A 24,427-nucleotide genomic window follows, 5' to 3' on the forward strand; every position below is an offset into this window, starting at 1 on the left:
GTCAGTTGTGGGGGGGGGGAGTGAGAAATGCCCCTACAGTGGTACCTTGGTTCTCAAACGCCTTGGTACTCAAGCAACTTGGAACCCAAACACTGCAAACCCAGAAGTAAGTGTTCTGGTTCGCGAGCTTCTTTCAGAAGCCGAACGTGCTCCGTTTTGAGCTTCCAATTTGAGTGCCACACTTCCGTTTTGAGTGTTACGCTGAGGTGTATCTGTTTTTGCTATTTATTTAGCGTTTTTGTTTTTTTGTCTCTTTTGTTTTGTTTTTGTGACTGCCTGGAACCCAGTTCAGCTACTGATTGATTGATTGATTGATTGATGTTGTGACTACATTTTTTATTGCTTTCGTTTTGTGGATCAATGGTCTCATTAGTAAAATTCATGTTAAATTGCTGCTTTAGGGGTTGTTTTTAAAAGTCTGGAACGGATTACCGGTAATCCATTTTGCATTATTTTGTATGGGAAAGCGCGCCTTGGTTTTGGAACGTTTTGGTTTTGGAACGGACTTCCGGAACGGATTAAGTTTGAGAACCAAGGTACCACTGTATTTTCATGTGAGGAATGTTGAAGGGTATGCCGTTGGTCCTCCTTTGCCTGACTGAAATGTGTCCTTGAACTCTGGTCAGACCTCTTCCTTGCCTGGATGGAAAGTGGAGAGGGATGTGTGCAAAAACTAGCCCACTATACAAAGCTAAAATTCGAATTAAATTCCCTACCCACTTTTGTTTCTGGCTCCACCTTTCACTGGCATGCAGCCCCTGCAAGATTGCACAGTAAGGAATGCGGACCTCAGTCAGAAACATAGCTGTCAAGTTTTGGATTTGAAAATAAGGGATCAGCAGTCTCCCCTATCCCGGGGACAGTCACATGTCAGTGGTGGGCGGAGCCAGAAGCAAAAGTGGGCGGAGCAGCAATGTAAACTCCAAGCGGGCTCAGGCTCGGAGCGGAGCATAGAGGAGGGCAGCCATGTGCTCCTCACAATGGAGCCCCATCGTCTTCTTGTCTGATCCCATCAAAACAGGACAGGAAGCAGCAGCTGCTCAAAGGCAGCCAGGCTCCGCCCACCAGCTAACCCTATTGGCCGGCTGAGGGGCTCGGCGGCAACGGATAGGGGCTGATGCAGGGGGAGGAATACACCCCCCTGTAAGCACGGGAAACGGCTCCCACTTGCTTTGAGGGCTGAGGCTTTTCTCTCCAAGTAGGCGAGGTCTTCCCACCCAGTCCCTGGCCAGCAGGGGAGGAGCTGCTTCCATTAAAAACGGGAAATTTAAGGGAAATAAAAAATAAGGGAGAGCAGCAGGAAACTGCTTGAAATAAGGGAGAATCCCGGGGGAAATGGGATACTTGACAGCACTGGTCAGAAAAGGGTCTCTCTACCTCTGTTTTAAACTTACGTTGACTAGGGAGACAAACAGGGCCTTGTTTGCCAGGGCAGAGACAGAGCTGAGTATCTTAGACTGCCCTGAGATTTCATACAGAGGAATTTTGTTTCTGTATTCCCCTTGCCATTAAGCGATGCCACCATGCCACTGCACTTTTAAGGATCAATGCTCTCAGAGCAGATGTCATGGCTTCCACTTCTGTCAGTTGCAAACAGTTCTCCTAATATATGTCAGCAAATATAAAATACGAATTTTTATTACTCTACTGTGACGCAGAAGGAAAGTGTGCAGGAGAGATAGTTTGGAGGAAGGCGATTGTTGGCTAAATGGCTTTTAAGTTAAAAGTGCAATATATGAGATAATTAAAAAAGATTGAGAGAAGCTCTTTCCTCTGCAAGTTTACAGCAGGGAGAAATAATATTGCCAGCTTGCTCTTTGGGAAGCTGGTTTCTAGAAACCAAGTTCTGGGGTAGAGAAAGAGGCCGGGTTGGAACAGAAAGAAAACCTCACTCAGATCTGAAATTTCTTTAGCAGTAATTTCGGAGCTCTGTTGTTGAAGCTTGATATTTTGCAATTTTTTTTCTTAAATGTCACGTTTCAAAGGATTTAAAGAAATCATTTTTGCACATGATTACGAGCATTTAAAAAACTGCATTATTGTTAAGTCGTGGGTGGACACAGCAGACGACACAGTGATTTCCAAACAGCTCTTGTTTATTCTCAGGCTGGAACAGGACTGAGCTGAAGGCCTCAGCAGCCTGCTTATATAGAACTCAGCTATAAAGCAACAGTAACAACTTTCCGCAGTTAACCAATCCCTGAACGTCCTTTACAATCCTTCTTTTGCATATGCGGACCTGAGTGAAAACTGCAGCAGAATGAACTATATACACACACCCCTAGTGGCCTAGGGTGAGAACTTCAATACATAACAATTATTAAGAAGCAGTCTGTCAGATAGTTTCCCCATTCCTTGTTCCTTTTAAAATCATTATATCTAGGACCCATAATTTATCCGGGAAAAAAAAATCAAAATATTTTGGGGTTATATCTGACAAAGCCATCGCATTCAGGCAAGGCCTTCGGTTCACGCAACGCAAAGGAGATGAGAAGGAGTGGAAATTCCATTGTATTGCATGAACAGGATGGTTTTATTGGTTGCAATCCCTTGTAAATACATTGAAATCACCAGTGTTTTCCGCCTCTCTGAACCAGAATTCATGTCAGCTATAGGCTTGACATGAAGACTGAGGTGAGATCAGTCAGGAGATCTCACAATCATGTTGTCGCCCTTACAAGAAGTTAGCTGGCTTGGCCAGGCACTAGACGCTGCAATAACCTTTAAAGCCCTAAATGGCCTCGGTCCTGTATACCTGAAGGAGCGTCTCCACCCCCATCGTTCTGCCCGGACACTGAGGTCCAGTGCCGAGGGCCTTCTGGCAGTTCCCTCGCTGCAAGAAGCCAAGTTACAGGGAACCAGGCAGAGGGCCTTTTCGGTAGTGGCACCCGCCCTGTGGAACACCCTCCCACCAGATGTCAAAGAAAAACAACAACTACCAGACCTTTAGAAGACATCTGAAGGCAGCCCTGTTTAGGGAGGCTTTTAATGTTTAATAGATTATTGCATTTTAATGTTCTGTTGGAAGCCACCTAGAGTGGCTTGGGAAACCCAGCCAGATGGGCGGGGTATAAATTAATTATTATTATTATTATTATTATTATTATTATTATTATTATTTCGTTGCTCTCCTGGTTACAGTGTTCCTCTCATCTCCTGGCCTTGATGATCAGTTTCTCTGCGCTGTAACCATCCGTTCTGTCTTCCTCTTCGGAAACTAGTTGCCCAATTGCAATTTCACCCTCTCTAGTTGGTGACTCACATGTCAAATAAACGAGAAAAGAAAGAGGTCTGGTTGGCTGGGGGGTGGGTGGGTGCAATTTGCTGTATGTGTGCACACTCTGGTATGTTTTGTACGTGGGTTGCGTGTATACCAGCCGTGCTTAGACATTCCCCCCCCCCTTGGACCCCTCACAGGAGATGGAGCAGGGTAATGCTAAACCCGAGGCCTAATAAAAGAGGTTAACCCAACTCCATGTTATACAACAACTCTATTGTTATAAAGACTTGGGTCACGCTGTACGTTTAAAGCACTTTTATACCACTTGCCCTCAAAGCATTCTGGGAGCCGTTGTTTGTCAAGGGATCCTGGGAAGGGTAACTCTGTGAGGAATAAAAGTACAGGCCCCCAGATTCTTTTGGGGAACCCGTGATGTGAATGCGCTTTAAGTGTACGGTGAAGATGCAATCATGGTCAATATGCTACCTATTAGCAGCGAGAGAAGAAATCTCTTAAGCACTGGAAGTAGAAATCAGTATTTGTTTCTCAGCGGCATCGAAGAATGTGGAGGTTTGCTGTCATGGGCACATGTACTCAGCAATTGCATGTACTTTGTGGAGCAACACACAATGATCACTCAACTGAATGTGCTTCCCATTCATATTGTAAGCCAACTTTTGTTCAGCCTCCCACCATATTCCCTTCATAATATCTGAGAGAATTATGTAATGACTATGCTTTTGTGCATGATGCTTATTTTCTTTTAGTTTGTAGCTTTGGAATTCCAAAATAATAGTTTAAGGTGGCATAGAACCATAGAATCGTAGAGGGTGGGGTAGACCAGTTCCACCCACCGCAACACAGTTTTACTAGGAGCTGCTTGTCAATAGTGCCTGCCCACTTGTCCCACCCCCATACATCTCACCCAAGCCCCTCCTGCTTGCTAATCCACTCTGTGAAGTGCCTTTCTCCCTGTCATTAAACCTTGCTGGAGTTGCTTTTAATGGGGGCAGGGGCTTGAGAGAGTGGCATGCTAAACTGCTCTGTGAAATGCTTCTCCCACTGGGCTGCCTGCCACCAGAGCTGCTTCCTCACTCTCCTGCCTGCTGTTCCTCACAGTGGAGTTGGCATGGCCACCTGCCAGCTGCCGAGCGTGAAGACAGCCTTAGTTTTCTATGTATATAGGAAGATAATAAATTCCAGATAGTGTGTGCAGTGACCACAGGTGCCTCCTGTGGGAATTCTGCAGTTCTTCTCAGGGTGCATGTATACAGTTCTCTCTTGCATCCAAGACAGAGGTTCAGAAGTTTGCTAATGCCTTTGGCATTTGGCCCTTATGAAGAAACTGAAGTTACAGGTAGGTAGCCGTGTTGGTCTGCCATAGTCAAAACAAAATAAAAAATAAAAAATTCCTTCCAGTAGCACCTTAGAGACCAACTATGTTTGTTCTTGGTATGAGCTTTCGTGTGCATGCACACTTCTTCAGGAGTGTAACACACACGTAAGCTCATACCAAGAACAAACTTAGTTGGTCTCTAAGGTGCTACTGGAAGGAATTTTTTTATTTTTTTATTTTGTTTTGAAGAAACTGAACTATGAACTATGAGCAAGAAGGCAAAGCAATGCAACAGAAAACTTTCACATTGCTTGGTCAGACTTCACTTTGTTTGCAATGACTGAGGAACATGGTTTCCATTGTTCGTGGAAGAATACGTTAAGATAAAAAACATTTTTCATGTTATGTCAACAGAGGCGGGTATTGTAAAGGGGGCTGTTCGGTGTGTTTTGTTGTTCGATAGTTTGAAATACTAATAAAAATAGATTTTTAAAAAATAAGCCTTGTGTCAGGGCTTGAGTCAGGTGTAGGTTAGGAACAAAAAAACAATAAATGACCGGAGGCCAGGGAGGTTAAATCTTTATTCAAGGAAACAAACCACAGCTCAGGCCTCGTGCTTTCAGCAACACTTTCTAGGAAGTCTTGCCCCAATGAAGCAGTTGCAAGGACTGATGGTCTCTGTCTTCCCATCCCTTTTTAAGGCTTTCCCCCCCCACAGTCTCAAACTGTCTGCACACAACATAATAATAATAATAATAATTTATGATTTGTACCCCGTCCATCTGGCTGGGTCTCCCCAGCCACTCTGGGCAGCTTCCATCAAATATTAAAATACATTTAAAATATCACAGTTTAAAAACTTCCCTAAACAGGGCTGCCTTCAGGTATTTTCTGAATGTCAGGTAGTTGTTTATTCCCTTGACCTCTGATGGGAGGGCGTTCCACAGGGCGGGCGCCACTACCGAGAAGGCCCTCTGCCTGGTTCCCTGTAGCTTTGCTTCTCGCAGTGAGGGAACCGACAGAAGGCCCTCGGCGCTGGATCTCAGTCTCCGGGCTGAATGATGGGGGTGGAGACGCTCCTTCAGGTATACAGGACAGAGGCCATTTAGGGCTTTAAAGGTCAGCACCAACACTTTGAATTGTGCTCGGAAACGTACTGGGAGCCAATGTACATCTTTCAGGACCGGTGTTATGTGGTCCCGGCGGCCACTCCCAGTCACCAGTCTAGCTGCCGCGTTCTGGATTAATTGCAGTTTCCGGGTCACCTTCAAAGGTAGCCCCACATAGAGCGCATTGCAGTAGTCCAAGCGGGAGATAACTAGAGCATGTACCAATCTGGCGAGACAGTCTGCGGGCAGGTAGGGTCTCAGCCTGCGTACCAGATGGAGCTGGCAGACAGCCGCCCTGGACCCAGAATTGACCTGCGCCTTCATTGACAGCTGTGAGTCCAAAATGACTCCCAGGCTGCGCACCTGGTCCTTCAGGGGCACAGTTACCCCATTCAGGACCAGGGAGTCCCCCACACCCACCCGCCCCCTGTCCCCCCAAAACTATTCTCTGTTCTGCTCTTTTCATTTCTCTGTGCATTCACTGAGACCAGGGAGGAGGTGAGTTTGGTGCAGTGGGAGGGGAAGACTACCTAGATTCTTCAGCAGCCTCTTGACCCCCCTCCTCTCCAGCCTCTGCTTCAGCCCCAGAGTCTGAACTGCACTCTGCCACAGCCTCTTCCTGCTCACTAAACTTTGTTGCTCCTCCAGCTTCCTAGAAGAAGAAGAGTTTTGATTTGATATCCCGCTTTATCACTACCCGAAGGAGTCTCAAAGCGGCTAACATTCTCCTTTCCCTTCCTCCCCCACAACAAACACTCAGTGAGGTGAGTGGGGCTGAGAGACTTCAAAGAAGTGTGACTAGCCCAAGGTCACCCAGCAGCTGCATGTGGAGGAGCGGACATGCGAACCCAGTTCACCAGATTACGAGTCCACCGCTCTTAACCACTACAACACACTGGCTCTCCTCCCTCCAGTATTCACCCTCTTCTCCCTCTGACCGTTTATGGTCACCCCCCAACGAACCCCCCTGGCTCTGAGTCTTCTTCCTATGGGGGTTCCCTGACTAGTGCCTCCCCCCCACTCCTCTGTACCCAGCCACTCCATTCCATCTCGTCACGGCCTGAGCATGACAACTCTGCGGGTTACAAACTTCCCACAGTTGCTCATTTTCTTGTGGACATATTGGAATTCACTTAAAAATGAGACACTGCGTGGAATTTTGTCTGGCTGCAGTCCGTGGCGGCTGGTGCCCCCTAGGGCTGGGAGGGTAGAAGACAGGAAAGAAGGTGGTGGAGCCGCAGCCAATGGGAATCAGACCCAACCAGGAGAAGGCTGGTGGAAGGCAGACAAAGGCTGGTGGGGCTGTGCCCTGCTTCTTCCGATTGAACAGCCTTCCCTGGCTGCGATCCGGTACACCTTTCCCTGGGAGCAAGTTCCACTGAATTTGATGGGTCTTACTTCTGAGTTAAGACTGCGCTGTCCCTTTTAAAGGTGTTTACCTGCAGTACTAATCAGCACCAGAGACCTCTTCTCAGGAGCCGGTCACTCACCCCCTTCACTGATTGCATCTTGTATTCATTTGATTGACTGATTTTTTAGATTGCGCTCCACACACACCTACAGCTGTTTTTTGTTTGAATTTTTTTTGGGCATATAAATACACATCTAACCTCTATTTCTGTACTGAAGGCACGCAGGGGCGTAGCAAGGGGGGGATGTAGGGGGAGGACCGCCCCATGTTCCATAATGGAGGGGGTGACAAATTATCAAGGAACAATTACTGCCCTACTAGGGTGGTTCATAAAAAACTTTTTATATATATATAAAATGCCTGCTCCAAAAGTCTTATCTTACTATACTAGGGATTATATAGCTCTATATGAAATTTCATGCATAGGGTATCGGTTAATATCTTTCCAGTAGCACCTTAGAGACCAACTAAGTTTGTTCTTGGTATGAGCTTTCGTGTGCATGCACACTTCTTCAGAAGTATCAGAGGTATCTGAAGAAATGTGCATGCACATGAAAGCTCATACCAAGAATGAACTTAGTTGGTCTCTAAGGTGCTACTGGAAGGATTTTTTAATTTTTAATTTTGTTTTGACTATGGTAGACCAACACAGCTACCTGTAACTGGTTAATATCTTGATATCCACCAATATCCACCAAAATAGCTGTTCACTTGGCTGTTTTCCTATGTCGTGAAGGCTGAAATTTCAGTTCAGTGAAGCACTTACTGTTCCCAACCCTAACCCTGTGGAAAGCCATCTAATTAGACTTTAATTTGATTTTGAGGTGTTTTTAGGAGGTAATTTAATTATTGTTTGATTTTATACCAATGTTATGTATCTGATGTTAGCCACCCTGAGCCCGACTTTGGCCGGGGAGGGCGGGATATAAATAAAAGTTTATTATTATTATTACTTGTTATTTTTCCTTTGTAAGAAAATATGAAATAACGTAAAACCATTTTTGCAGGGGGTGTGTGTGTGTGTGTGTGACAAGAAATTTTCCACCTGACCTTCCTACACCTCTGAAGGCACGCATAACTACCTACGGAGGTGACCGATTCGCGTGTTTGACGAAGTGTGCTGAGGACCACGAAAGCTCATGTCACAATATATGTCTGCTTCTTCAAGGTGCCACAAGAACATTTCCCGCCTCCACCCCTAATCATGGCCACCTCCCTCTCTGGAATTTGCCCTTCTCCAGTGAATTATGCAGGCGCGGCAGTATATTCCTAATAAACTCCCAGTGAACTTCTTTCTAACTACAAAGGTCAGAGGGAAGCAGAGCTGAATGTAAAACACGTCAATGGCACAGATTGTCGGGAAGGGCTAGAAGAATCTTGTTTTGTTTCAAGGCCATGCTCCACACTGAAGTTGGCAGCTTGCACATTTCCTTGGATGCAGAAAGTATGCAGGGGGAATGGCAGGACAGCATTCTTTTAAAAGCAGCTGGTTCATCTGAGATGAACCTCTCTCGATACATAAACTACACTTCAGTTCACAACGGAAACAAAGGCCAGCAAGGGGGGGGGGGGGGAAAGGAAGCGACTTCTGTAACAGGCAGCAGAACCAGCCAAGGAGATGGCAACTGGGGACACGGGAGTTGCTTCTCTCCCTTTGAGACCAGCTGTCCGACCAACAAGATATGACTGTTTTTCTTCCCTTGAGAGCTCCTTGAAGGCCAGTTGGACTTTTTTACATGGGATGCCTTCCCCCACCCCCACCCCCCATGCAGGGATTTCGCAACACAGGAAGCAGCTCTGATTTCCAGTAGAAGCCAGGCACAGGGAGGAAATTAGTTCTATATAAGTCACGCTTCCTGAACTAATACATGAAGCTAGCCTTCAAAATTCAGAGTTCTCCAGATTCTGTTCTCCAGCAAAACCTAACATAAGTATCTGAAGAAGTGTGCATGCACACGAAGCTCATACCAAGAACAAACTTAGTTGGTCTCTAAGGTGCTACTGGAAGGAATTTTTTGTTTTATTTTGTTTTGACTATGGCAGACCACAAACCTAGACAGCATCTTAAAAAGCAAAGACATCACCTTGCCGACAAAGGTCCATATAGTTAAAGCTATGGTTTTCCCAGTAGTAATGTACAGAAGTGAGAGCTGGACCATCAAGAAGGCTGATCGCCGTAGAATTGATGCTTTTGAATTATGGTGCTGGAGGAGACTCTTGAGAGTCCCATGGACTGCAAGAAGATCAAACCTATCCATTCTCAAAGAAATCGGCCCTGAGTGCTCACTAGAAGGACAGATCCTGAAGTTGAGGCTCCAGTACTTTGGCCACCTCATGAGAAGAGAAGACTCCCTAGAAAAGACCCTGATGTTGGGAAAGATGGAGGGCACAAGGAGAAGGGGACGACAGAGGATGAGATGGTTGGACAGTGTTCTCGAAGCTACTAACATGAGTCTGGCCAAACTGCGAGAGGCAGTGAAGGATAGGCGTGCCTGGCGTGCTCTGGTCCATGGGGTCACGAAGAGTCGGACACGACTGAACGACTGAACAACAACAAAGACAAATTCATGGAGGATAAGGCTACCAATGGATACCAGAGGCAATACAGTGGTACCTCAGGTTAAGAACTTAATTCGTTCCGGAGGTCCGTTCTTAACCTGAAGCACCACTTCAGCTTTTGGGTGTTAATACTAATTGGAATTTTTAATTGTAGTGACGATGACGACATGGATGAGGAGGAGGAGGAAGAGAAGACTCCAGTAAAAAAGTGAGCAATTATGTATAATTCAGAAACTACTTCACAACATATAACTTTGTACTTATTGAAGGGATTATTAACATTGCAATGGGTTGTTTGTTTATGCTATCGGAATGATGTGGTTGAATATAAAGGTGAAAATGTGAAATGTTTGGGCATAATGGATTAACCAGAAGCTACAAATCCAGAGCAAGACTTTAGATGAGCATTTCAGCTGGTGGTGTCACAGCCTACAGTGGTACCTTGGGTTAAGAACTTAATTCGTTCTGGAGGTCCGTTCTTAACCTGAAACTTCTTAACCTGAAGCACCACTTTAGCTAATGGGACCTCCCGCTGCCGCTGCACCGCCAGAGCACGATTTCTGTTCCTATCCTGAAGCAAAGTTCTTAACCTGAAGCGTTATTTCTGGGTTAGCAGAGTTCTTAATCTGAAGCATATGTAACCTGAGGTACCACTGTATCCCTCTGAATCCCAGTTACTGGGAATCGCAAGTGGAGAGAGCGCTGTTGCCCTCAAACCCTGCTTGTGGGCTTCCTGTAGGCATCTGGCTGGCTTCTGTGAGAACAAGATGCTGGCCTAGATGGGCCTTTTGCCTGATCTGTCAGGGCTCTTCCTATGTTCTTAAAACTATCACCACCAGCCCCTAAAAGACCTGAGTGAACTAAAAGGGCTTTAACAACAGCAACAGCAACCCTTCCCAAGACCCCTACAGAACTGGGAAGGAAGCCTCCGGTCAAGCAGCTACCACATAAAAGGCCGTGCTCCTTGTGGTTGTCTGAAGGCAAGTAGCTGCTGTAGGGCCTCTTCTGAACACCTTAACATGGGAGGGCTTCTATGTCAGGCACCCTTGACCATTTCATCATTTGAAGTCAAAACTAGCCACTTGAATTGAGCCCAGTAACCAGATTTGTCCCCCATCTATCAGCTCCCATTCGAGGAGAAATGCCTCTCTGCATTTCTTCTACTCGATAAATGTTGGTTGCAGAGATTAACGTTATCTGACTTTCCCTGATCAATGCAGCATGAGTAGTGACTTTTAATTACTTGCAATTCTCTCTCTTTCTTAATGAGCTTAGCTCTTGGGTTCTTCCATTATTTCCTCACTGATTTCAAGGAAGGCTTGAGGACACAGCGATGATCTGTGAACGTGAGGGTTAAGGTGTGGGGATAGCCAGCAGATGGGACGACCAGTAATCCCGGAGTTCCTGCTCCCACTGCATCGAGAGAAAGATAGACTAAGCTACATAACAGCCAAAATTTAGAAGGCCAAATAAACGCTTTTTAAATAAAAGAAATAAATACTAAGAGACTGCAGTCAATGGTGAAGAAGCTCTCAACTGCTCTGTGCGGCTGGTTTTACTTTCGGTTTCTCTCTGGCTTGTCTCGCACTGATGTTCTCCCTGGCTTGTCTCGCGCGTTCTCCACACACGCTACAGAGCAGAGGCTATTTATTAAGAAATCAAACATTGTCATAACAATTACAACAACCAATCACAACCTTGTCTCTAAGCTAGTTTCTGGGCGGGAACTATCTACTGACCGTTACATTGGCTAAATTGGCGCGCTTCGCCCAAACGCGGAGGGATCCATGCAGCAAACTCTCTGCTGGATCCTTTGCCCTTCCTTCCTAACGCGGAAGGTTACCTTAAAGTAAACATAAACAAACAGGTGCAGTAGCACCTTAAAAACGTATTCCCACATTAAGGATGAACAAATTGGTCAATTTCAGTTTCTGTCCATCCCTGATTTTCCCAATCTGATTCAGTTCTCCACATTTCAACACCAGTTTGTGAATTTTTTTTAATCCCCATGTAGAGTTCACCAGCATTTTAGTGCAAATACAGTTGAGTACACAATTTCACCTTACACACAGATTGTTGCAAGCGTTTCCCTCATATATATTGCATTTTATTTTGCTATATTCACAAATATATGTGCTTTTATATGCACACTTTTCTCCAATATGCAAATCGCTGTAAACTTTTTTTGGGGGGGGGGGGGCTGGAGGACCGCATCACAAAATTTGGAGAAGTTTTAATTTCAAAGGATAGCCATGTTACTGTTCACTTTGGTCTTTACTGCTTCAATATTGTTTTGGAATATGGAAACCAGTTAAGTTCACATTGGAAAACAAACTGAGCCTAATTTCTCTCCCATCCCTTAAAGGTAAAGGTAAAGGGACCCATGACAATTAGGTCCAGTCGTGGACGACTCTGGGGTTGCGGCGCTCATCTCGTTTTACTGGCCAAGGGAGCCGGCGTACAGCTTCCGGGTCATGTGGCCAGCATGACTGAGCCGCTTCTGGCAAACCAGAGCAGTGCACGGAAACACCGTTTACCTTCCCGCACTTTTGGCATGCTTTTGAACTGCTAGGTTGGCAGGAGCAGGGACCCGAGCAACGGGAGCTCACCCCATCGCGGGGATTCGAACCGCCGACCTTCTGATTGGCAAACCCTAGGCTCCGTGGTTTAACCCACAGTGCCACCTGCGTCCCTAGTTAGGGCATATTTCCCTCCTGCAACGAGGTGTAGTGGAGCTTGTGAGTTGCACAAAAGTACCTAGAAGAAAGTTCAGCACTGGATTCCTCCTCCATGAGCCTCCGTTGCTCCTCAAAGCCATCAGCATGGCTTCTGGTTTCCTGCACTTGCCATTCAGCTGAAAGTCATCACAGAAACCAAGGGAGATAACTTTTTATATAGGTCAAATCAATTAAAAAGCCGCTTCTTCCTATTTGGTTAATCCAAGCAGCCATTTAATTGGGGACCCCAAGGTGTCCAGTGTAAATGCTCGGTTGGTTTTATTGAAGCACCTGTAGACTTGTGACTTGATTTATTCTTTCTTCTCCTCTCCTCAGTGCATTGACTTCCCCGCTTCCTGCTGACGAGATCTTTCACCACGATTGCCAAATGCAGTCTTCTCTATTTCCTAATTATCGGGGTCTTCACATGAAGCAGAAACAAGAAAATTCTCTGGGCTATTTTAAGGTATAGGAGAGACCTAATACTGCCAAGGTGGCGAATCCACAGGAAGCTGTGGCAGCTCAGAAAGAGCTGCGGCTCTTCTGCCGCTGCTTGCTTAATGCAAGGTCTTTGTCTGCGGCACACATTCAAAGGAGATCTCTGCTTTCTCAAGAGGCTCCTTGGGGCTTCTCTGAAACTCAGATTCTTTTGAGAACAAACTATGACCTTCACGACCTTGGACAAAAACGTAATATCATTCATCTGCCTCCAACTTTCTAAATGTAGCCGTCAAATGTCTTCCGTCTTCTGCTCTCAGTAATGGAGAGATCCTTTTATGGTGCTCAGACTCTCCTGGGTATAACTTTAGAGAGTTAAAATCATACCATGCCTTAGTGCTTTGTGGGTGGAGGTGACTACAACCCTTTTGTATGCCTCCATTGTTTCTGTAATTCAGCATGTTGTCAGCCATCCACTATTTTTGTGGTCCTCCCCAACTGTGCCCTGAACTATCCTGTTCTCCACCTACTCTGGCCTGGCTCTACTTCAATCCCATCTTCTGGCCAGAGGGTTGCTCCACGTGTGTCTACATACCACACTAAACGTAACCGGCTGATTATCACAATGCTAGTATCTCATTGTTCTATTATCACCGTTACATGAAATATGCAGTGTAAACAAGAGGTTAGAAGAACCACCAAATCAATTCCTTAATGTGTATTGCAATCTAGAAATGAAATATTAAAGTCTTTCAAAGTCCATTCCACTTATATATTGAATTTATATGGCCCAAAAACAATCAATGCGTGGAAAATGGTAATTTCATAGATAATGAAAACACAGCCAGACACAAAGGTCCATTTTACATATAAAGGTGCATAGAGTCCAGTAACAATCCAAACGTTGGATATAGCAGTTTCATGAGATGACAAATTGAAAACATATGATGTTTCATGGAGTGTACCACGTGTGTCTACAGCAGGGGTCAGCAAACTTTTTCAGCAGGGGGTCAGTCCACTGTCCCTCAGACCTTGTGGGGGGCCGGACTATATTTTTTGGGGGGGAAATGAACGAATTCCTATGCCCCACAAATAACCCAGAGATGCATTTTAAATAAAAGGACATATTCTACTCATGTAAAAACACGCTGATTCCCGGACCGTCTGGGGGCCGGATTGAGAAGGCGATTGGGCTGCATCCGTCCCCCAGGCCTTAGTTTGGGGACCCCTGGTCTGCAGAACTGGTAGTGATAGAAATATATAAATCCAGGAATTGCAAATGATTATTAAGGCTGAGTCATGTCCCAGCTGGGGGAGTCCTCATGATAGGAGGCCCAAGAAGCCCCAACTGTATACAAAGTCCTGGCCAGGTTCCACCTAGGGGTGAGGAGATGGGATCCTGCAACGAGCCTGAGGAGGGGCCATCCATGCCTGGGGTGAGTTCAGCTACTGACAACAAGGTCAAATGTGTACCAAGTCTTCCAAGATAGAGGCAGTGCCTTAAACAGCAGACAGAAAACTTCTCTATCAGAGAAGTGGCAAGGACCACTCAGGAGGAAAGTCTCCTCTGGGGTAAGACCATCCTCTCAATGAGACCTCTGGAAAGAAGGGAGTTGCCAGGAGTAGGCCAGAGATGCCAGCTTGTGAGGGAGATTGCGGGGGCCAACGGCGCATATGTGATGTGACGTTGTGATGCCACAGGTCTGACGTAAGGAAGTTGGGGGGGCTGGGGGCGGAGCTGAACTCAATGGCCGCCTCCTCCTCTTGGCGCTGCCACCAGTCAGTGGGAATGAGCATGCAGGTGCCCAGACTGTCCATTCAGCTTTGCCCAAGATTATCCTGGTTTTTTTTTGCAAAGGATCAGGTTGCCAGATACTCATTGAGTGCCTGAAAGTGTGAAAGCAGCAAGGATCTGAATCTGTCTTAATTTTCCCAGGTAAATTAACAGGGCTTGCATGGAAATGAGCCTGTGTCCTGTGGCTACCTCTCCCAGGGAAAACCCTGCAAATTATAATATTAGTGTTCGTATATTCAAGCAAATGAAATTCTACCCGCTCCAAAAGAAATTCCCTAAAGGAAGGCAGAAAACTAACTAGGCTAGTTTTAAAACGGAGAGAGGTGATAGCCCAGTGTGCATCTGTTCATGACAGCAAATCATGTTTTAATGATCTTGTTCACACCGGAAAGCTATAAGTACTGGTTCCTGCATGGATCACTGCTTGTGGGAATAGTACCAGCTATCTTTATTTGCAAGGCCTCCACTGAAGTGATTTCATTGGCTGGTGTCCTGGTTTGGAACATGTTTCAATGAGACTCTTTTTTCCCCACTAAAAGAGATTGAAGCAGGAGTGTGTGTGTGTTTGTGGAAGTTCTGTTAATGGAAAATTGGGGACGGTGCAGCGATAATAGTCCTTCTTCCATATGTTACCTTCAATTAATATTTGTTCATTACTTTTATACCTCTCCAAAACAACAACAAACCCCAAGGCTGTTAATAATCAAATCCACAATAGAAAAAATCCAGCTTTTATATATATGTATGTATATATATATATATATATATATATATATATATATATATGTAACACCGCATACCCTCCAACATTTCTCTGATGGAAATAGGGATGTCCTATTATTCCATAATAACAATGATAATTGTTATTATTTATTTCCTGCCCTTCTGACTGGGTTGCCCCGGCCCTTCTGGGTGGCTTCCAACACAAATAAAAACATAAAGCGTTAAAAAATTCCATATACAAGGGCTGCCTTCAGATGTCTTCTTAAGGTTAAATACAGTGGTGCCCCGCTAGACGAATGCCTCGCTAGATGAAAAACTCGCTAGACGAAGGCATTCGTCTAGCGGGAGGCTGCCCCGCTAGACAAAAAAGTCTATGGGGCTGCCTCGCAAGACGAATTTTTTTCGTCTAGCGAAAGCGCAGCTGTCATTGCCGCTTCGCTAGATGAAAAACCCACTAGACGAAAAAATTCGTAGAACGAATTATTTTCGTCTAGCGGGGCACCACTGTAGTTACTTATCTCCTTGGCTTGGGGGGGGGCACATAACTCCATACCCTCCAACATTTCTTTGATGAAAATAGGGACGTCTTAAGGAAAAGTGGCCCATCCAGGATCAAATTAGAACTGGGACGACTTCTGTAAATCTGGGACTCTCCCTGGAAAATAGGGGTGCTTGGAGGGCCTGGCATAACCGCTCACCTTCCGGGGTGAGAAATGTTGCGAGCTCTTGTAGCATCCCTGCTAGGGGGCGGGAGGTTGACGCCCCCTCTGTGCCAGCTCCATCTGCGTCACCTCCACCCAGCCAATCCATGTTGGCAGGGGTGTGGCCACGGGTAATTTAAACCGTGGTGTGGCCAGGGGCTTCCCACTCTTGCCTCCCCCTGATCTCCCTACCCTCCCACTACTACAGTGTGGTGTAGTGGTTAAGAGTGGTAGACTTGTAATCTGGTGAACCGGGTTTGCGTCTCCGCTCCTCCACATACAGCTGCTGGGTGACCTTGGGCTAGTCACACTTCTCTGAAGTCTCTCAGCCCCACTCACCTCACAGAGTGTTTGTTGTGGGGGAGGAAGGGAAAGGAGAATATTAGCCGCTTTGAGACTCCTTTGGGTAGTGATAAAGCGGGGTATCAAATCCAAACTCTTCTTCTTCTTCTCTTTTAAAGCTTTGGTTTGACATGACCTTGCTATGGACAAACGTCGGCCGCCTTCTTATGGGGGGGTAGGAATTTTTCAACTTGGTGAATTGGCACCTACCATTTGGTTTTTGCCTACCTACAACTTTGTAAGGTTAGGCATTGGGCAAGCCTTTGTTTAATGGAGGGGTGGTTGTAGCCTCTGCCTGCCCCTCATCAATAAGGGTATCCTGTTAAATGGATCCGGGGTTTGGATTCTGTCCGAAGCCCAGGCATGGGCTAGGGCCATGCCACTATCCCAATGGGGACCCCTCGGGTGCCCCTATTTGATGTAAGTCATAGGGCTCCCCCTTCTGGTGGTTTATCCTTAGTTGGACTCCCTGCAGATGGGCGGGAGTCGATATATAGCCTGGTTTTACCCAATGCCTAAGCCAAACTGCTCACATCTGTAGCCAATAAAGTTGTGGCCTGTTTTAGCCCATAATCCAAAATACTTGGGTTGGTGTGCTTTTTAATCAGTGGGGAACTACAAGGCATGGGGCCTTGGGACGCAATACTGTAAAAAACATAAACAACTCAATAACAGCAGATGAAAAGTGTAACCAGTAAGAAAACGCAACTAAAAGTAATATACAGATGGAAACAGAAGCAGAGACAAACAAATCTACTTGTAGGCCAAATGCCCATTTATTAAAAAGGGGTTTGTCTGGTGGCAGAGGGCCATTCGACAGATGGTAATGTGACTCTCCAAAGTCTTGACACAGCCACTGAGATGCCATAGAATCAGATGGAATGAGATTTTGAAACCCACATCCTTTCATGTGGAACGAGATTTTTCAACTGCTGCTTAGAGTCAAAGGGTTGGTTGCCTATAAACTACTCTGCCCAAATGGATGGCTGTGCTCTCCCACAATATCAACACAGGAAGCTGCCTTAAACTGAGTGTGTTGTCTTTATTGGCTGGAAGCAGCTCTCCAGAATATCTCCCAGTGCTTGCTGGAGATCCTGGGGATATGATCTAGGCCCTTCTACATGCAAAGCAGAGGCTCTGCTACTAATCTGTGGTCCTTTCCCCAACCAAGTGGACTGGGAACATCCAGCAGGTTTTAATATACTGTCCACCTGGGTGCCAGCACAGGGAACAGCTCTTCATGATACTATCTCCACATTTGTGCATTCTAAGCATATGAAATTTCAGCCACTTGGGACAATAAGTGGAGGATGCTATTGCAACCCCAATGCAAATTTGCAATTGAACTGTTCCGTGCACTTTAAGCTATGTTTGTGCCTTGATTGTTTGCTATATTCCTTTTTTTTTTTACAACTAGAAAAGTGATCTTGCTCTGAGGATTGGTGTTTGTGTGTGTGGAAAGTTAAAAAAAAAAAACCAACCCAAACTGAAGAATGTTGACAAATTAAATATTGATCTGGTTCTGCATGCTGAGAAAAACAACAAAACGAAAGAAAAACTGAGAGTGCAATGATTCATTTGCTAGTGTGCTGGAGGTGATGCCAGAAGCATTAATGAGTTAACTGTTTGAGTGGTCCACTTGGGGTGCTGTCAGATAAAAAAATGCCTCGAGAGCCTTGGGATAGAATTGGACTCGAGAGGAGCCCATCCCTGATGGTTGATACATGAGAGGCAGCTTCCCTTGAGCTGAATTATACAGGCCAGAGTCAGATGTTATATATGGGGACAGGGAAGAAGGATTTGATGGTCCAACGTATTCTGAGATGAACGTCTTATCATTCCCCGAACAGGAGCTTACTCTGATTATGCTGGAGGCATGCTCATGGCATAGACTGAAACTATGATCCATAACAGCATTTAGAACACAGGAAGCTGCCTTATATTGACTCAAACCATTGGCCCATCTTGCTCAGTAATGCCTTCACGGATTACCAGTAGATCCCCAGGGTTTCAGGCATGAGTCTTTCCTGTCACAGGAGCATGCTGGTCAGTAATCACACAGTTCAAAGTTGGATGTTCATTAGCAAAAACACAATGTCCACAGACCTGGCTGAGTGTCAGTCCTAATCAGCACAGCAGCTCACCCCCAGTGATCTTAATCCATGAAAACCAGTTGCTGAGACTGAAGGTCCCCACCACCCTCACAACCATCTACGTTCTCTCCAGGGCTTTCCCCAAGCAATCAGAGACTGAGACTGTATGCAGCCTACAGCTGCTCTGCCCATTTCAGCCCTCTTCTTGTTCTGGGAGACCGGGGAGAACAGAAGCTCATCACAGCTGGTGAAGGAGGCACCCATGACTCTTCACCAGCCAGACTCATCTCTGCCTCTTGGCCTCCCTTCTCTGCCTCTGATTCTGAACTTATTTCTGCCACAGACTCTCCCAGCTCACTAAGCCCTGTTACCTCCTCATCTTCTGACACCTCTCCCCCATCTTTTCTTTCTTTTCCCTCTGCCCACTCATCGTTGTCCCACCACCACTCCCCTTGGTGGTTCCTTAGCTGGTTCCTCCCACCATTCCTCTGCATCCAACCAATCCACGACACTTACCAAGCCTACCTGGAGATGCTGAGAATTGAACATGGGACTGTATACATGCAAAGCAGATGTTCTGCCACTGAGCTACCACCCTTACCTAAAAGGGAACATAGGAAGCTGCCTTCTGCTGAGTCAGACTGGTGGTCCAGTGGTCCACACTGATTAGCAGTGGCACTCCAGGGTTTTAGGCAGAAGCATTTGCCAGCCATATTTGGAAACACCAGGGATTGAACCTGGGACCATCTGCGTGTAAGACAGATGTGGTGCCCCTGAGCCATAGGCCTTTATCACTACCCGAAGGAGTCTCAAAGCGGCTAACAAGAAGGCGGCTGACGTTTGTCCATAGCAAGGTCATGTCAAACCAAAGCTTTAAAAGAGAAGAAGAAGAAGAGTTTGGATTTGATACCCCACTTTATCACTACCCAAAGGAGTCTCAAAGCGGCTCACATTCTCCTTTCCTTTCCTCCCCACAACAAACACTCTGTGAGGTGAGTGGGGCTGAGAGACTTCAGAGAAGTGTGACTAGCCCAAGGTCACCCAGCAGCTGCATGTGGAGGAGCGGAGATGCGAACCCGGTTCACCAGATTAGGAGTCTACCGCTCTTAACCACTACACCAAACTGGCTAAGCTCTGAAGAAAAATAAGGAGATGATGGTTAGCAAGGAGAGAGAGTATAAAAACCAAAGCACTAAATGACTGTTTCCCCACTCCACTTTTGCAAGGAGTTAAGGTAGAAAAGGGGAAAAGAAAGAAAAAGAATATATAAAACATTTTGAAAGGCAGAGGAAAAACAATGTGACAGTAAAATTATAATGATGATATGATGATAATAATGAATAGTAATAATAATATAAAGATTACAGAACTATATAACATAGATGAACTTATTGTTTCCCTCAAATATACATTGATTCACGTGTTGTTATGGTTTCAATAAATACATTCCAAATATCATTACATTTCTCCATACATAATCGTTGTCTGAAAGTGATCCGTTCCTCGGTTGCAAGGGTTGCCATGTCATCTATCCATTGATCAAAAGAGGCCATATTTTTGCCCTTCCAATGTATCAATATCAATCTTCTTTTGCAGATGTAAGGGCACAGAGAATCCTTTTACGTTGACGCTTCCCATTTCTTTTCTGAATACAATTTGCAATTCCTCGTGTGCCAGATGTCTGCTGCAGAAGGTCAGTTAAACACCCAGTTGTCCCCAAAACTCAGCTTCCTCCCCTCGCTGTAAAACTCTCATCTTGCCATGTACACTGGCTGAAATAAAGGGTTGCTGATTGTCTGGATGTTACTGTAGGACAGCAGGGCAATGGCACAGCATGGGGAGCCTGTCAGTTTGTTCACAGGCTTATTATCTATGTGTGCTTGCCAGCACCTCTCCAAACATGGGTGGAATCTCAATTCTGCGTTTCAGAGATTTCACTTCTATTGATGTTTAAAAACAAAGCAAAATGAAAAAACAGGAGGCAATGAATCTGGGGTGTCTTCTTTGCTCCTTCCTACCCAAGCCCCATTTAAATGAATGGGATAAGTGCCATTAACCCGAGTTTTGAACAGTGGGGAGTGTGGACAGGAGATGTCACAACTGGTTTTGTCCAAGGTGCCTTCTTTAAGGCTAGCTGCCTCCATGGCAGATGCAGGAAAATGATTGTGCTGTGATTAACCTGAGTCACTGCGGCTTACATAATTGTAAGACTACCAAGACAATGTATAAAAATAAATAAATTTGGATGATATGCAAAGTAGCAGAGGAGCTTACAACTAGGAAGCTAAATAAATCTTCTAGGTGATTGAGAGCTTCTTTATAAAGACTATACAGTGGTGCCCCGCTAGACGAATGCCTCGCTAGACGAAAAACTCGCTAGACGAAAGGCATTCGCTTGCGGTAGGCTGTCTTGCAAGACGAATTTTTGAATGGGCTTGCCTTGCAAGACGAAAAAATTTCCGATCCCCCCCCCCCGGTCAAACTGCTCTTCCCCGTTGGTGCTTCGCAAGACGAAATTTTCGCTATACGACAGTACTTGCAGAACGAATTAATTTCGTCTTGCGAGGCACCACTGTACAATGTCCACTCTTTATATTCAAAAGAACCTCACTTTCATAAACATATAACTGAGAAGAATACATTTGCAATCTCATGCTCATTCAAACATGGGTACGTTCTCACTTGAATTTTAGATTGAAGTCTTCTTGCGTGGCAAGGTCCCAAATAGGAGGGGTAGGTGATGGCCACTGCCTCCCCTCACCTGGCGTGCGTCCCAGGGGCGTGGTGTGCCGCCGCGGGTGGAGCTCAGCGCGGGTGGGGTGGGGGCAGCCATGATGGCACCCCACGGGATCACGCTGCCGGGGGCAGTGTGCTTCCTGTGCACTCCTCTTCCTCCACCAGTGGGTTCTCATCCTTTGGCCATGGTGGTTTGGGGCCAGTCATAGTATCTCAGGCTGACCTCACAGGGCTGGTGTGAAGATGCAATGTAAGGAGAAAAACCTCTTATAATGAACCACCACCCCAGCTCCTTGGGGGGAAATAAAGAACGGGCAGGATTGAAATGTAAGAACGAAAGAAAAGCTTCGCATTATGGGGTCCTTGAAATCCTTGAGAGGCAAAGTGTTCTGTTTCGGTGTGAAATGTTGGCACAGTATGGTTTATATTACTCTTTCTGTCTTTCAGATTCAGGGTTTTTTCATATAAAAAATAATAATAAAATGTGTTTTTAAGCTTTCTCACTTAACGCTTGGGTGCCTTTGGAATTGCTTTATTCACCGAGAACAATGCCTGTCTTGCTTGAAATATCTGCTTAAAATTGCTTTGGAAACGGCTGCCTTGAAGGCCAGCCTCCATTAGGAATTAGTTCTTTCTTTTTCTTTTTAATAGTCGAGCCAGCTAGAAACAGGTTAGCATTCTGTAGGAGACAGGACCAGATAGATCCAGCTCACACAGGTCAGCAGCTAGCCCTGGGGAAGTTCAAACACATTGTACTGAAAATCTGATTCTTCTTGTGTGAGCTTATGTAACTGATTCCTGCAGCCACAGGCTCCGCTTCTATCGATATCCTCATTTATCTTTGATATTCCTGACACCTGTATGACCCTCTCAGGGCATCCTTCCTCTGAATATTCACAGCCACATCTCCTTTTCCTAGAAAACCCATTGCAATCCTCTTCCTGCTGCTACACTCACAAAGGGGGGGGGGTTGTAATTTCAAGGTCTGTCAAATGAAGGGCTCATGGTATAGGTCAGGCATGTCCAACAAGTAGATCGTGATCTACCGGTAATCACTGGATGTCTGTGGTAGATCACCTGTAGATCAGTGGCTCCCCCCCCAAAGAAGCTAAAAAACTTTGGCTCCCCTAAAATAAAGCTCAACATATTGTGCCCTCCGAAAATAGGGCTTGAGGAAGAAAACTGGCCTTGAGAGCCAGTGTGGTGTAGTGGTTAAGAGCGGTGGACTTGTAATCTGGTGAACCAGGTTCGCGTCCCCACTCCTCCACATGCAGCTGGGTGACCTTGGGCTAGTCACACTTCTCTGAAGTCTCTCAGCCTCACTCACCTCACAGAGTATTTGTTGTGGGAGAGGAAGGGAAAGGAGAATGTTAGCCGCTTTGAGACTCCTTCGGGTAGTGATAAAGCGGGGTATCAAATCCAAACTCTTCTTCCTCTTCTTTCCTTCCTAAAAAAAAACTCAACGTCGCTTTCCTCTTCCCTAAAGAAGCTCAAGAACTTTTACATGAACCCCCCAAAACAGGGCTTTTCTTCCTAAAAAAAAAAGCTCAACAACTTTGACCTGAAACCCCAAAAACTGCCAGTTTTTAACACTGTGAGTAGATCGCAGTTTCTTGGAAGTTGACCACCCTGGCATAGGTTAATGGTGGCATTAAAAAACCCATGGAAATCCTGCTGGATCGAGAGGATAGTGATGTAATCCATGCATCTCAGACAGAGGAGAACATCTTAGGAGTTAGGGCAGAATTGAACCATGGACACAGTTTACACAATCAGGGCCTGCAATAAAATGCTGCAGTGTAGAGCAATCCTGTTCACTGTTGTCACCACCTGTGCTCTCTTCCATTCAATTTTCCCAATAGCCCATGAACATTCTGTAGCCATGGAGCATGCTCAGTCCTCACGCCTATGTCACTTCCCCTCACCTTGGGAGGAAATTGGCAACCAAGCTTTTTGATCTACTCAGTCTACACGTGAGTTCAGTGTGAATTCTGAGCTGCTCCCTGCTGCTGCATGGCTTTAACCAGCCTCTTTGGTTTCAGAAAGAATGGAGTCTGAACCTAACATTTCCCTATACTTAAAGTTTAGGAAGTTTTGCTGTTTTGTAACCAAGCAACATTCTACTGCCTATGCAACTTTTCCTGATTGCTGTATGGAAAATAACATGAATCTGACCTTTGAAGAGTTTTGTAAGGAAACCATTTTATAGCTTACTCAACATGATTTTAAGGACATGGTTTAAGTCGGGCTGGATATGTTGAATATGCCCTCATCATGTAATGAGTACCCGTTTAAACATATATTTTTTACATTGTTTTTTACATTGTTTTTATAAATGCAAATATATTGTTTTATGCTGGTCTGTGACCAAATAAAGTATATTCATTCATTCAACATGTAGTCCACCTTTGTGCTAGGGAAGTGAGATTCGCTGGAAACAGCACATTTTAAAGATTTTACAGCCTATATTCCCACACTTTTCTTTGCTGAATGCTTTGCCATGGATTGGCGCTACTCTGAAGTTTCATATAGAGTCCTGAATCAGATCAGAAGACCTGTGTGCAGCCTTGGTTATAACATACCCTCCAACATTTCACTGATGAAAATAGGGGCGTCCTATTCCATACCCTCCATTTCTTCAATGAAAATAGGGACATCCTAGATTTTACTTTCTTTGGCTCCATGATCACTGCAGATGGTGACAGCAGTCATGAAATTAAAAGACGCCTGCTTCTTGGGAGGAAAGCAATGACAAACCTAGACAGCATCTTAAAAAGCAGAGACATCACCTTGCCGACAAAAATCCGTATAGTTAAAGCTATGGTTTTCCCAGTAGTAATGTATGGAAGTGAGAGCTGGACCATAAAGAAGACTGATCACCGAAGAATTGATGCTTTGAGTTATGGTGCTGGAGGAGACTCTTGAGAGTCCCATGGACTGCAAAAATATCAAACATCCATCCTTAAAGAAATCAGCCCTGAGTGCTCACTGGAAGGGCAGATCCTGAAGTTGAGGCTCCAGTACTTTGGCCACCTCATGAGAAGAGAAGACTCCCTAGAAAAGACCCTGATGCTGGGAAAGATGTAGGGCACAAGGAGAAGGGGGCACAGAGGATGCGATGGTTGGACAGTGTTCTCAAAGTGACTAGCATGAGTTTGGCCAAACTGCAGGAGGCAGTGGAGGATAGGGGTGCCTGGCGTGCTCTGGTCCATGGGGTCACGAAGAGTCGGACACGACTGAACAACAA

Source organism: Lacerta agilis, chromosome 3 (genome assembly GCF_009819535.1).
Source record: "Lacerta agilis isolate rLacAgi1 chromosome 3, rLacAgi1.pri, whole genome shotgun sequence".
NCBI classification, from domain to species: Eukaryota; Metazoa; Chordata; class Lepidosauria; order Squamata; family Lacertidae; genus Lacerta; species Lacerta agilis.